The 16,589-nt window shown below is 36.7% G+C and overlaps 1 non-coding gene and 1 pseudogene across 1 annotated transcript; both read right to left on the bottom strand.

Moving 5' to 3' along the window:
• Positions 1-12,086: 12,086 nt before the first annotated feature.
• LOC127652052 (U1 spliceosomal RNA) lies at positions 12,087-12,250 on the bottom strand. Its single transcript, XR_007971655.1, has one exon. It is a non-coding gene; the product is annotated as a U1 spliceosomal RNA (small nuclear RNA).
• Positions 12,251-16,137: 3,887 nt separating this feature from the next.
• LOC127652075 (uncharacterized) lies at positions 16,138-16,313 on the bottom strand (annotated as a pseudogene).
• Between the last annotated feature and the right edge of the window lie 276 nt (positions 16,314-16,589).

The following is a 16,589-nucleotide window of genomic DNA, read 5'->3' on the forward strand; positions in this document are numbered from 1 at the left end:
GTAATCTGTTACTACCCAGCACAGGGTACTTTGAAATATTCAGTGGTAGTAAATGGTTATTTTACACATGAAACATTGCATTTAAACACAGCACATGGTTCTCCAAAAGTACTTCACAGAAAGCAAAGGTGCTATAATGGTTCTAGTCAAAGAAGCAATAACATTACCAAAGTACCATGTCCAAAAGCATGGTATTACCAAATACATGTCCAAAAAGATAATAATAATTCCATTCCTTCACTTCCATTCCTTTTAACCTATTAATCACAAAAAGCTGTGTTTCAAGGCCCTAGCCTCATTATCTTGTTACAGCTGGGTGCTCTTTGTGGTTTTTGCAGCATCAAGACTTTTAGTAACCTCATATGCTCTCGCCTGGGTCACACAAAGGCCAGGAAACTCATATAAGTACTTTGATATAAATACATACTATTGAAAAATATACTATACAGTCCAAATCATACAATAGTTTTGTGTGAGAAACAGACCAAAATGTAGATGGTTATTTCCTGATAATCAAGCTCTCAACATCTCTTTCACACATAACTTAACATATGTAAGACTTTTTATACAGAGAACTGAATTTGAGACATTTTAAGGATCCGTTGGAACCCTGCTTAAGCAAACAAGTCTGCATGTATCATGCGCAAAATGTCAAAGGGCAGAATTAAAGATTTTTGGGTGAACTATCGCTTTCATAATTGTACCTTTTGTTTAATATCACAATCAGCTTTAAACATTATTTATAGAGCTGCTCAGTTTGTACCCCAGACACCCAGAAGAGAAGTTATAAATAGTATTTAATTAAGGTTAAACAACATCTCTGGACTGCTCAGAAAACTCGTGTAGTAACTCATAACGTAATAAAGCATAATGTAATCATTTTCACAAAATGTAATTATTACATCATGTAAGAGTGCATCATTTAATAATGTTTTATTTTATCATATTGTAATATATATATAAGCTGGTGGTCAAAAGTTTGAAATAATGTACAGATTTTGCTCTTATGTTATGAAATTGGTACTTTTATTCACCAAAGTGGCATTCAACTGATCAAATTGAATCAGTCAGGACATTAATAACATGAAACATTACTTTGTGACTAACAGCATTTCTTGTCGTGTATCACACCGAGACGTCTTACAGGTCATCCGCCTGTTGCGGGTAATTATGCAGATCAGGCAACGGCGCATGTTTTGTGGAGCACAATCAATAACAAGCCTTTACACCGGACAGGAGTGGAAATAGCTCCTTCACACCTTTTCCAGAACAACTGCAATTTTCAGTTAGATCATGTGTAGATCATATCTCACGACACTTATTTCATTAATAACTTTCACGGAGTAGGAACATATTTTGCTTACCTTTCCATGAAAAAAATAGCTTACAGCAGCTTTAAAGCACAAATCAGAGCTCGATTGGTTTTCCCGACAAACGTGAAACGCCCGAAGCTTCATTCAACCGAATGTTTTGGTTTCTGGTTCAAGTGCAAATATGAGCACAGGTTTGAACCCAATAGTGAAACAAACACCTTCACTTGCCCATTAATAAAAAGTTACGAGTGCATTTATTTCCAAATCAACACTTTGAATAATCACTAGTCTATTCATACATTTTATAATAATGCATGACAAACATTTTCATAATTCAAATATGAACTCTTGAGTCTCAGCTATTTACTTAGTAAGTGTCTTTAAATGAATTGAACGTTACAAAAACGACTAAATAGCATTGATAACTTTTATTGCTTTCAAATCAAAGGCCCTGATTTTGATAAAATATTAACTTTTCATTCTAATCACGCATAGCAGGGATGAGATGAAGCCATTCAAGTCCTCTCTCGTTAGTGTAAGAGGTGTAAGATGGTGAAAAAGGATGATTACGATTAATCAGCTTTTGAAAGTGTTTTAAAAGTTTTATTTAAAACATATTTATTGAATGTAAAACAAATGTTCTTAGTCTTTCCTTACTGTGATGGGCTCTGACAAGAAGAAAAAATGAGTGAAATCCCAAATGTGTGTTTGTTGTGGAACTCAGGAAATAAAATTCAGATTTTGTGCATGATGAGGGACTTTATAAACAAGCCCAAAATACACTGGGGACTCTTATTTTGAAATGTTTGCGCTTCCAAACAAAACATGCACTCTACAATCATATAACATTTATTACAATTAAAATAATATGAAGTAAAAATTGTACTATGGCTTAAAAAAACTGCGCAGTAATTCAATAACAGTAGATCAACAGAGTTTGCTTGTCAATTGGTATTCCAGTATTAGAAAATACTCTTTTCCTTTTCTCTAGCAACACTGTCAGGTCAAAAATCAATAAACTCAATAATCAATAAAGGTTACATAAATAATCTTTCAATAATGTTTAGCTTCATATGTATAAATACGTATATATATCAAATTGACCAATTTGTACACCCCCAACCAACTGAGGGGCAGAAAGCCCTTTTCATTTTTTTTAAATTGTACTTGTTTTTATGATCTTATTATCATTAATAATAATATATTATTAGCATAAATTATCGTCAGTAATGTAATACATAATATAAATATTTACATTTACCAGATGTTTCTATCCAAAAAGACTTTGAACCAAACAATGTAAACTTCTGAAAGATACATATTTATATTATTTTATTATAATTTATCATAATTAATTATCATTCATAAACATTTAATACAGGAACTGGGACCGCTGAATTAGGAACACTGGAGCAAAATTGTTTGATTTAAAAATGATATTTTATTGAAGTGTATTATATAAATTTTCTATTTTGTCTCATTCTAAATAAATAGATTATTTGTTATCATTACAGGCAACATGTGAAATTATTTACAGAGCAATTTATTTTTTAAATAATTATACCAACATAAACAAACATAAGGGTTATTTCTAATGCAATACTTTCAGTTGTTGTGCTTAAAGATAATCAAAGTATGACAGACTGGACAAATCAATAGTAAACAAAGAACTTCATTGATGAGGGAAATCAGGAGATGTGATGAAACACTGTACAGAGCACAAAGCAAAGAGACCAATAATGTACAGTACATGAAAATCAAAATCAACGTTTCATTTAAAAAGCATTAATAACACGTAAAATTCACACAATAAACTTACTAATACAGGAGTTACAACTAACTTCAGAGCATCATTATCCATTGATCACGTAACAACTGTAGATTAAACCACTCATGCACTTCTTCAAATATAAAATAAAAATATAATTAACCACTTGACAAATTGTAGACAATTAACCAATCATGCTTTAGGTTAAATGCACTACACAGCTGATTATTTAGTTTGCAGTCGTGCAAAGTCTACAGTGACTGTAGACAATCAGTCCTCATGATTGGCTGAAAGTCTACAGTCACTGTAGACTCTGACTGCATAATACCAATCACAGGTCAAATCACAAAAGTACTTCTGATTGAACCACACGACTGTAGAATTTGACTGTAGAACACCAATCAGATCGCAGAATTTGACTGTAGACCACCAATCAGATCGCAGAATTTGACTGTAGACCACCAATCAGATCGCAGAATTCGACTGTAGACCACCAATCGGATCGCAGAATTTGACTGTAGACCACCAATCAGATCGCAGAATTCGACTGTAGACCACCAATCAGATCGCAGAATTTGACTGTAGACCACCAATCGGATCGCTAGGAATTCGACTGTAGACCACCAATCGGATCGTGAGAATTCGACTGTAGACCACCAATCAGATCGAGATCGTGAGAATCGATCGGAATGACTGTAGACCACCAATCAGATCGACGTAGAATCTCAGATCTGTAGACCACCAATCAGATCGACTGAGACCATCGATCAGAACTGTAGACCACCAATCAGATAGCAGGAATTGTGACTGTAGACCACCAATCAGATCGCGCAGAATTCGACTGTAGACCACCAATCAGATCGCGCAGAATTTGACTGTAGACCACCAATCAGATCGCAGAATTTGACTGTAGACCACCAATCACAGGACAGTGATGCTGCAAGCACTATTTTCGACAGTTTACAGTTAATTGACCCCCTCACTGCTGGATCCACAAATTTAATCATTAGTCAATTAGCTGATGACACAGCGTTGTTCTTGGAAGATTCTTCTCAAATCCCTATAGCCTTGAATATTCTTCAAACATTTTCTAAAGCTTCTGGTTTAAGTCTGAATACAGATAAATGTGAATTATTTCCCATTAAAAATTGTAGTGTTTCCTCATTATATGGCATAGTTGTTAAAAGCTCTGTTAAATATCTTGGTATAGAAATAACTAAAGTTAAAAATAGATGTGCAACTAATTTTAACCCAATTATTGTTAAAACAAAGAAAAAACTCAACTGCTGGCTTCAAAGGGATTTGTCTATTAAAAGGAAGAATTTTGCTCACCAAAGCCGAGGGGCTTTCACGTCTCTCCTATGCTGCCCAATCTCTGTATGTTGATAAATCCACAGCTAAAGTGATTGATCGAGATCTGACAGATTTCGTCTGGAAAAATAAAATCCACTATATGAAGAAATCAGTTATTCTAAACTACTATAACAAAGGTGGCTTAAATTTGATTGACTTTAATTCTTTAAATAATACTTTTAAAATAAATTGGCTTAACCGGTATTTGAAAAACCAAGACTCCATCTGGAATATCTTCCCACAACAAGTTTTTTCTCATATTGGGGTATAAGATTTTTACTGATGTGCAATTACAACATATCAAAAATTCCTATCAAACTTTCAAATTTCCATCAACAGGTACTTTTGGCATGGGCTTTGATATATAAACACAATTTTTCCCCCCATAATTTTTTTATTTGGAATAATCAAAATATCTTATTCAAAAATAGATCTTTATTTTATGATAAATGGTTTAATAACGGTTTATTTTTAGTTTGTCAGCTTTTTAACAACCAAGGTTTTTTAATGACGTACACAGAATTTCTTTCTAGATACAGTATTCCAGTTATCCCCAAGGAGTTTGCCATAGTTATGGGAGCTATACCAACAGGAATATGTATCCTCTTTAAAAACTGCTTTTACTCTCCTACAATAATTAATACTTTTCCTGAGCCAAAACTCCTATAGGTAAAATATGTTTTTCAGGAAAAAAAGATAGAAATAATAATGTTAGATCCCTTTTTCTTATGGATATAGTTTCTGTCTCTCCTGCAACCTCTTACTGGAATAATTTATTTAAAAATTTAAATTGGGAAAAGATTTGGTCCTTACCACAAAAATATTTTTTAACTGAATAAAGTAAAAGAAGTATCCTTCAAAATAATAAATAAATTTTACCCTGCTAAATATTTTATGATTAAATATAAAAGTAATATTGACACAAGATGCTCATTTTGCCAAGTTCACACTGAAACTGTTTATCATTTATTTTGGTCCTGTTTCTATACTAAACGACTATGGGAGAATATTGAAACTTTTATTAAAGACAATACTCAGCAAGATATATCAGTAACTTTTAAATACATTATTTTTGGATACTTTGATTCTGATCCCATTAAAAAAAAACCTGCTTTGTAACTAATTTAATTTTTTTTATTGTCAAATTTTATATCCATAAATGTAAATTCACCAACAACAAACCAATTTTTATTGTTTTTTTGAAAGAGTTTGAAATGTACCTTAACACCATCTCGTCCTCAGTAAATAAGAAGGCGTTAAAAACATTTTTAATTTGTAATGACCTTAATTTATTTAGGCCTGCTCTAAGTGATGTATAACATATCTCACCCTCTTGACTTTGTTGTTGTTGTTGTTGTTGTTGTTTTTGTATCTTCTATTTTTCATTTATTGTTATTTTCTTCTTTGTTTTAGATGACACTGTACATATTGTTGTTATATTTACAGTTTTAATTACAATTTTGTTACAGAAGTGTATATTATGATTGTTATCTTTGTATTGTTTGTATGCATAAATAAAAAAAACAATAAAAAAAAAGTTAATTGACCCTCGACATCAAACACAAACCTCATATTTTCATTTAAACTTTGTTACCACAAACTGTCCACATCGACATTTTAACATAGTAACTAGCATTGATAGCTGCAGACTGTACATACAGTAGCATGCTAGATAGATGTTTGTATGTATGTATGTAATGTAATATATGTGATTAATGTAAACACAACAACAAACACATGATCGCCTGCATCCTTTAGGTCTTAAGATAATGTGCTGTAAATGATTATTATGAAATTATGATGTGTGATTGGTGTTTTCCCCGTTTGTTTCAGTAACAGCAATGTTCATCAAATTATCCTAAAAAGCCACCAGAAGTTTCAACCCTACATAGATGTCTGATATATGGCAATATGTAAACACATACTGTGTGTGTAATGTATGGTTTTCACTGACATATAAATTCACATACTTGTTCTTTTATGCAAAATACTTTATATTTCATAATAGTACAAAATTAGCAGTTTTCATGTATATTTATGTATATGAAAATATATGAATGGTCGATATACTATAAGTACATATTATAAACAAATATTACATTATATATATATATATATATATATATATATACACACACATTACATGCACTATTTATCATGTAGTATGCTAGCACACATAAACTGTCCTAATGTTTACTCTGGTTTATTTACAGAAGCCATAGATGAGGTGTGGGAAGGCCAGCAACGTCATCTAGAGCCTCCATGATCCTCCAGACATGAACATGTATCGCGTGGCTCGTACCACAACCACCAACCGAGTGGACGTTCCGTTTTACAAGTGTGACCATGGAAGCAACAGCCTGGAGGCCAAATATAATTCCAGGTACAAATTATACAAACCTGCTGTTCCAAATGCTAAAATAAATGCCAAACCTGTGACGGGACTCACTTATGATATGATACTTTGTATATCGATGTCATCATTACTACTTGTGGCAGTCAAATTATTTGTGGCCATGCAATGATTGTAATGCAGTTTGTCATTCTGAGGTCCCGACCCTATGAAGTTTACCTGCTTAGTGGTATCGCCCGGTGGAACGAGGACGAAATAACCGAATGTACTCTTGTATGTACATACCAGAGTGACACAGAGGCAGACGGCGACGTGGTCCCAGCCCACATCACCTCGACGACCAATGAGACCACCACGGCTCACCCGTAGGCCTTTAGGAGTTATTTTGTTTACCTCAACCAGAATGAAATGCTAGCGTTTGCATATCGTTTTAGCCAGCGTTTATTGATATTAAATTGTAACATGCTATGATTGTACTACTCAACAGGAGGATGCTTGTAGTCCCAATCCACTTCCAGGATTTCGGCAATTGGATAAGTTCTGTTCTCTGCTGGATGAGATTGGCCTGACTGTTCTGTTGTCAGGCTCAACCTGTCCTCAGAGGAACAAGCTCATTGATGAATGGAATGCTGTAGAGGAACATTACAAACAGCCACAGAAGTTCCATCTGCTGTACACACTGGGGAAACACACTGTACTGCCGCACAAAGAGGGACGAGCTCGTTGATGCTGCCGTGATTCAGCGAGTCAAGATGGCTACGCACCAGCTCAACAAGACATCAGTGCTCAGCACAACAGGCTGATGTACACGCTGGTGAAACTTCTCTGGTTGCGGTCACCTCGCAGCACTCAATCAACCCCTGAAAAAAAGCATCACAAAAGCCTACGAGAGAATCCAGCATTGTATTTCAGTGGAGGATCCGTTCTCAGTAAAGTGGGTATTCCTTTGCCAAAAATCAACTCCAAGACCGTCCGTGATTTCATCCACTGTCAAGAGACTCATCAACAAAAATGCCATCCACCATATTAAAGACCACATCGATCTCCTCAAAGGATCTACCTCCAGCACCATGCCAACCATCAGTTCTCCCTGCACCTGACTACTCACAGATTGAGTACTGAACACATTCAGAGCAGGGCAGGGACCAAGCTGTTGAAAGAAAGAACAGATTTTCTTCCCAACCCAAAGTCTGCACTGCCGCCTTGCTTACCTCCACCAGCAAGAAGGACCCTGGTCTCTTCCACCATCACCAAACCTCTACCCATAATCATGGCAACACAATTGAATCCAGCCACTTCCACCAACACAACACCTGTGACAATGTGCAGCAGCCAAACTGACACATCACACAGTGCTGGCAATCCTTCAGTGTGGGCCAGAGCAACACTGTACAAAAGAAAGCAAACAGACAACCTTACTGATGTTGGAGCCAAACTGTCACGTGCACAACTTGCCCGTTTGTACACTTCAACCAACTAACTCTGGGACACAAAAAAGTTTTTGCCCTGTGAAAATGATGTCGACCTGTGGTGCATTTATCAGAATAACTTCAGGATTCACGTATTACCTTCAAACCTATTCACCTATTGTACAGCTTCATAACTCTTCGTAACTCTCCATAACTCTCTTCCTCTATGCTCCGTATCCTGTATATACACACAATACACAATACACAGTGTCATCTAGTGTTACATATACTTCAATACACAACATATTCCCTTTTTTTTTTTTGTAAAAGAAAGCAATTACCATAATACTACAATATCAGGGAAAACAGCACAAAAAATCACTACTCAGCTATCGCTGTAAGTATTACACATTCACGGATTCAAGTAGACTTTTTTTTTTTTTTTTTTAAATATGCATTTCCGACTTTAACTTATTTTAATCTTAAAATATAAAAATAGTTTTTCAAGCATACCTTCTACAAGTTACATATTCAGAAGAATTTCAGCACAAAAATTATTTTTTTTCCCTCTCTTGTCTCTTTTGTTTAATGTTGTTTCTCTATTGAACATAGTCTTTAGACCATACAGGAGCACGACACATCCTTTGTGGACGTGCATAACGAGAAGTTGGTACAGGTGATCGTACTGTAGGAGGTGTGTATGTTGGAGCAAAAGTGTCCTCCGCAAGAGCAGAATTCTCAGAATTAAAAGCAACAGCAGCAGATGGAGCAAGATGACTGGCATTCCATATTTTCCCATCAGAAAGAAGAAATGTTGCTGATCCTTTCTGAGCAACCACTTGGTAAGTCTGAGTAAACTTAGGGTGTGCTTTAAGTAGTCCCGGCTTCCTAATGCATACAAAAGATCCAATCTTGAATTTAGGAGGTATCGCATTAAGTCGGAGATCTGTGTATTGTTTTATTTTGTCTTGAGACTTTTGAATGGAAAGTTTTACATTGTGTGTATCAATGAGTGGTGTCGAACCTGGTACACCCTTGACATGAAGTTTTGTTTTCATTTGTCGACCAAGCAAGAGTTCAGCAGGTGAAAGTTTAGTCACACTTTAGTGGACAGCAGTGTAGTTAATGGGCTATGATCAGTACGCAAGTTGAAATGACGACCCCACAGATACGTACGCCATTTTTCCGTTGCCCAAACACATGCAAGAGCTTCTTTTTCTACTGTGGAATACTTTCAGTCTCAGATAGTGATCTTGAAGCAAAAGCAACCATGTTTTCCATTGTACCATGACATTAAGTATGGCACCAATGCCGTAATCTTATGCGTCTGTAGTTACTATGGTAGGTCTCGATGGATCAAATAATGCGAGGGCTGGACTAGTAGCGATGATCGCTTTCACTCTATCAAAATGTTCTTGAGCTTCATCAGACACCAGTGGATTTGCGAAGCAGTACGCGAAGAGTTTCCACTAGTGTTGCATAGTTAGGAATGAATTTTGAATACCAGCCTGCTAGACCTAGGAAAGAGCACAAGGATTGTGCATCACGGGGCGGCGGTGCTTGAGTAATGGCTAGAACATGCTCTGGGTTTGGTTGCAAGCCAGCTGCAGAAAGAACATGGCCAAGGAAAGGTAGCTGTGTTTTTCTAAAATGGCATTTATCTACATTCAGTCTCAATCCACTGTCTTGTAAACATTTGAGTACCGCTTTGAGTCTTTTCTCATGTATAACTGGGGTCTCACCATAAACGATTATGTCATCAAGATAACATTGTACACCTTCCTGACCCGCTAAGATCTGTGACATCATTCTCTTGAATGCACTCGGTGCTGAAGCCAGGCCTAAAGGAACTCGTGTAAACGGTATAGTCCATTATGGGTGACAAATGCTGTCAAGTCCCTGCTGTCTTTATGCAGAGCCAGTTGGTGATATGCATTTTGAAGATCAAGAGTTGAGGACATAGCAGATCCTCGTAAGTCAGTGAAAACTTCCTCGATGTGAGGCAAAGGGTGACCGTCTATTATAACGGCTTTGTTTGGTTCTCTGAGATCAACGCAAAGGCGAATTCTGCCGTCTTTCTTTAGTGTAACCACAAGTGGATAAACCCATGGAGAAGAATAATTTTTTTCTATGACTCCTTCTGATTCAAGTCTTTGTAGCTCTTGAGAAACTGCGTCTCATATTGCAAATGGTAATCTGCGCCATTTCTGTTGGACAGGCTGCACATCAGTACGCACATTCACTTTGTGTACGAAGCAATGTTTGTCATCCGACTTTTTCTGAGGTTCGTTTGCAGATGAGTAATGAGTGAACTTACGTGGTGCAGGTTTGTGTTGCCATCTGAACTTTGCAGCGCCACGTGAGTTAGCATGAATGACTTTAACTGAGGCCTCGGCATTGTGTTCAATGGCTTTAGCTTCGGCCACTGCTGACTCAATTTGTCCCGCGATAGTAATGGCTTTTTGTAAAGTAAGTTTATTTCCAGCAAGAACCGTTCCCGAATGCGAGGAGTGCATGTTTTCGCTACAATTTGATCCCTGATCATGTCATCCGCAAGTACACCAAAGTCGCAGTTCCCGTAGAGCAGCAACATATTGTACAATAGGGTCACCAGACCGTTGGGAGCGCTGACGTATTTCTCTCGGCGACCACGTTCACTTTCAATCACATTTATATCTGCTGAAACTCAAAGCCCAATCTGTGGAGAATAGCTCGAATGTGAATCCAGCTTTGTGATGCTCGAGTTTTAATTAAGATATGAAACTTCATAACTCTTCGTAACTCTCCATAACTCTCTTCCTCTACGCTCCGTATCCTGTATATACACACAGTACATAGCGCCATCTAGTGTCACATATACTTCAATACACAACACGACCTCAAAAGATTTGACAACAGGGTGTACAACAGTTATGAGCATTTCATGTCAGTTGTCGACACTGTAAACTTGGGATTGTCGTTGTGGACTTCAACAAGCAACACTGTACTGTCATGATGTTTTTGCTTTTGAGTATTTTTATTATATTTAAATTTAGCAGATGATTTTATTCTGTAACTTAAAACAATGCAAACCTCTTAAAGAAATATCTTCATATTGTTAATATGTAACATGTAAGTAAAAAGATACATTTCTCATTTTATTATAATTGGACAAAATGTACACCATTCATAAACATGTAATACAGGAACAAGGACCGCTGAAGTAGGAACACAAGTTTTATTTTAAAATATTTTATTGAAGTGTATTATATTAATTTTCTATTTTGTCTCATTCTAAATAAATAGATTATTTGTTATCATTACAGGGAACATGTGAAATTATTGAAATCATTTTAAATAATTATACCAACATAAACAAACATAAGGGTTATTTCTAATGCAATACTTTGAGTTGTTGTGCTTAAAGATAATCAAAGTATGACAGACTGGACAAATCAATAGTAAACAAAGAACTTCATTGATGAGGGAAATCAGGAGATGTGATGAAACACTGTACAGAGCACAAAGCAAAGAGACCAATAATGTACAGTACATGAAAAACAAAATCAACGTTTCATTTAAAAAGCATTAAAACAAAATTCACACGATCAAATAACATAAACTAGAGTTATAACAAATTTAAGAACATCATTAACTGTTATTAACATTATATATTTAAACCAGTCCTGCACTCCTTTAAAGACAATACAAAACACATTCACCATGTGATAAACTGAAGACAATTAACCAATCACGCTTCGGGATGATTGCACTTCGGTACAGCTGACTCCCTTTGTATGGTGTCGGGTCTACGGACGTGCAAAGTCTACAATGTGTGTAGAGTCTAGCTTTATATATCTTAACCAAAAACGTGCAAGCATCAATTTAATTCTATTGTTTCACAAGTAAGTCAGGGGAGAGCGCGAACGCAGTCCCCCACTACCAGAAATTATGCAGTCGAGATTCCCACATTTGGGGAATTCGCAGGGGTCAGCACAGCCGGAGTGCAATGGCTGAGCCTCACCCTGGGTGAACCACCTTCATGATCATGGTGTCTCCCCTGCCAGGTAAGTATGAATTGTACAACAATTCTGAGGGCAAGTGACTCCAGCAAACATCATCCTCAATGACGGTGAGGCGTTAAATTCACTCGACACGATTCAACGGCGATCTGAACCCTGGATCCCGTCCCCGTCTTTTCCCTGAATTGGACCGCCAGTGCTGCTTTTCATAAAACCGTGTCATAGACAGTTTTGTAGTGAACAATTTCTCATGATGCAACGCAAGCATCGACTAGCCAATGGAGAAACAGAGAAGATCAAACCCAAAGTTAGCTGAAATCAATGACCAGGGGATGGAAACCTCAATAGAAAGAACCGAGGCACGTAATGAATCGTTTTGGCGTTTAAACGGTGCGGTGCGAATACGCTTTATTTGTTGATTATTACGACTAAAAGCGAATCATGACGTAATCACGCAGGAATAGCCGCAGACGTTGGTTACATCACTTCCGGGAATTTAGAAGAAAGGGCGCCACTTCAGAGTCATCAGCAGTTGCCAAATACCGTCAAAATAGTTCTTATAAAATCGACTATTATACGAGACTCTGGCGGCGTTTCTTCATAACGTCGCTTATAAATACGGGCGGTCGTCGGATGCGCGTTTAGGACTCATTTCCAGAATCCAGTCGCGTTACACTTAAAATAATAATTGAATGAATATAATAACAAACCAAGACAATTCATACCTTCTGCATTACAGACAGAGCATCCGAGTTTATAAAAACAACTGTGATTTAAACGAGGCAATGAAAATGAATGAAATATAAACTGAGGTCACAATAAACAATTACTTATTACAAAACCTGTCAAAGTATTAATTTGTTCCTTTTAGTTCACTTGAAAATGATCCCGTCGCAGAAGGTGTGTAACCTCAAAATAAAAGTGCACCTGCTTCTCTTCCTATTTTGAAACAATTAGATCAGAAGAGAGAGTGAAAGCAGTACCACACTTCCAGAAGTGATGCAGTCGAGATTCTGTCGAGTCTACGGTCGTGCAAAGTCTACAGTGACCGTAGACAATTAGGTCTTCTGATTGGCCGAGTGTACGGTCACTGTAGACTACCAATTACAGGACAGGTAAGCTACAGCAGCTTTTAACAGCTCACTGACACTTTGATAGGAAGCACAAAGCTCTCCAAGCAACAGGAGCATCATGTGCTCAGTGATCTGCGGCTCCTGCGACAAGAGTATTTCACAGGAGACAAAGTCGCAGCTCCATGCGTCTCTTCATTCAGTGGGCAAAAACAAGAGCAGAGCAGCCGGTGTGCATGAGACCTTGAGTTTCCTCCACAAGCAGCTTGCGCCTTATATTTCTCAGCATAATAAATATACATTTATATGCCTTTTATCTCAATAGTTCTTCTCATGAGATGTGTCCGAATAGAATAAGAAATCTTAGTACAAAATAGGCCAAATATTCTGATTTTCAACAGACTAAACTTCTTGCTGGGCAACTTGCTGAATCTTTAAACTACTCTCACACAATTCTCATATACAGTATTAATGCTACATCATTTTATACCTGTAGTTAAAAGTCAAGCACGTGAAGCCCCTAATATTTGACAAAATAATAATAATTATTATATAATAATAATAATAATAATCTTAAGCAAAGAGTTACTCTTAACAAGAGACGCTGAGCGGTATATATCAGACGTCTATGTACAGTCACTGTAGATTTGCAGGACCGTAAACTAACAAATGTGAATCGTTCTCTCCCCTGATTAACTGATTAACATTACAGTTGTTTTCAAGTCTTTGAATTGAATTGAGCAAGATTATCAGCCGGGGTCAGAATATCATTCTTGTAGTTCGACTTAAACCATTATGTTGCAGATCCCAATAAATGAATAAATAACTACTGTTTGATGTTTTCACCCTCATTTGGCACTGGTTAAAAACAGAGTCCGTTAGTTTCAGCAAACATATTATTTTACGCTCATCAAGAGCTGCTTGTTGAAGAAGTTGTTACAAGTTCAAATGTATTGTAACTAGAGATGCACCGATCGACCGACCGGAATTAGCCGATTTTCCGGACCGGTGACCGGCCGGCCGGTCAGCATCACGTCTTTCCGATTCCAAGCCGGTCCGTTTTGTTGCCAGCGGCACAGGCAATAACGTCACAGCCGCATGTAAACATGTCATCTTCACTGTGAGTGAAGAATACATAAAGTTCGAAATGTGTAATAATTGTAAGGCCAAAGTAAACCGTGGGGGAACCACCACAATAACTTTCGGACCAACAAAATTAGACATTTATAACACCATCACCCAGCTGGGCATTGTCGATATGGCTTCGGGATATGAAATTAAATTCTTCCATCCAGCTGTTGTTAAATGTGTATTTAGTTTTTTTCACCGGAGCACCAGTTTTCTTCTCCTCCCCTCTAGCAGTGATGCTTGATTTAACATCCCGTGTCTACTGCCTGCGCAGATATCAACAGCGTAACTGGGTTTTGGTTGCCAGATTGAGGTCATAAATGATTTGTAATTTGTATGATGTGTCGATTGTGCGAGTAGGATGCGTTTCATTCAAGATCTGGCAACTGGACCACCTTGGAATAATAATATAATTTTTTTTGGGAGAAATAACAAAACAGGAGACTCCCGGGAAAAACGGGAGTGTTGACAGATATGGTTGCAAGCCGTTCCCGAAGCAGTGCTCAGTTTTACAACTGATATTTGGACATCTAAATTAAGTTGAGCGTATTGGACACTTCAGTTTTTCAGATCTTTGGAATTGTTTTGTTAGATGAGTAAAAAAGAGAAAAAGGTCCATTTATAAAAATAGTGGAAAATGACATCTGTTATATAAAGCAACTCATTTGCAGTTAATTGTTATTTCTCTTTCCAGTCACAGAGCACTTTATTTTGAGAGTTGTTTAAGTGAGAGAAGATCCTGTAACTTTGTGCAATTTGGGGGAAATTGTAATGTTTAATAATTAATTTCATTATTAAAATAAAATGTTGCATTGAAGAAAGGTAGATTTTGTTTGTATATGTGGTCAATAATAGTTCTTAGAATTTTCCGAATCGGCCAAGAAAATTGCAATCGGTGCATCTGTAATTGTAGCGTGTTGCATCTCTTTTAAGCGTACCTCTTTAAGATTATTATTATTGTAATAGAGTGATTATTATTTAGTAAAATATTAGTGGCCTCACATGCTTGACTTTTCAGTGAACAGGAAGCCAATCATATGGACTACTTTCTGCTTCTTTAATGTCTTTTAACATTATTGGACTTGACAGTAACGGCTATGACACACACAATAACACTCTTCATTAATGTGCTAATGATCAAGAGAGCTTTGGCTTCACTTCTGGGCATGTGGACTTCAATGTGCAACAGAAACAATGATTGAAGTGTTTTTGTTACTGGATTTTAAAGTAACCGTTTCTGGTCCAATTTTGGGCGGATGAAATTTCGGTGCTTTCTTATTATTTATTTGTACATTTCTTTGCAAATATATTTATTTTTAAATCACTTTAGACCCTCAATAAGAGACTAGTTTTGACATTGAAACGCCCAACGGATGTAGGATGAAAGTCCCGCCTTACAAGAGCCAATCACCCTTTAGAGACAAGCATCGCCTGTCAATCAACTCGAGAATGCGCATGCGCATTAATAAAACAAGCCGGGAAAATTGCGTTTATGTAGCGTTATCCGAGTTAAAGCAGCACATATCATTTAAGATTTCAGTGTCTTCAGATATTACAGCTGAACACGTTTGAACACAGAATTAAATTGAATGACAGAAATGACGCATCCGTGTCGATGGGACATTTCACAGGGGCACGCCTACATGATCTCCTCTTTAAAAATGTCACATTAGACTAGAAATAAGCAATTTTCCGTCACATTCACAACATTTCATATTCTGAATCTTCCATTAACCATTTTAGGGGGGTGCACCGTTCCCGGAGGTACTGCAATACCGGGTCGATGCGTGGAGTTGACAGAGCAAGCCCCTATTCCATCTCCCTAGTCCAAAAATCAATTTAATATATGGTCCCCGGGTAGGGGACGTATCAGATATTAAACTGATAAGAACAGATTTTTCTTTCGAAAAATTTTTATTGTCACTCTTTCTCTTTTTTTCCACAATTTTTCTTTTCAAATATGTTTTCCACACAATCTTAAAATTTACCTTTAACCGATAAAAGAAAACATACACACATCTTCATATAAAAAGGACAATTAACAAGACAAATTTAAGACACTATTAAAATCATAAAAAGTCTTAAAACTCCATATTTTTCAATTGTGTGTTAAAAGTCACGTTTTAAAAATAATAAATAAAACAACTTGGTGCCAATTTAAAATGCCATCTATTGTTCAAGACCGGGATGAGTC

The sequence above is a fragment of the Xyrauchen texanus genome, chromosome 1 (assembly GCF_025860055.1).
Source record: "Xyrauchen texanus isolate HMW12.3.18 chromosome 1, RBS_HiC_50CHRs, whole genome shotgun sequence".
Classification (NCBI taxonomy): Eukaryota; Metazoa; Chordata; class Actinopteri; order Cypriniformes; family Catostomidae; genus Xyrauchen; species Xyrauchen texanus.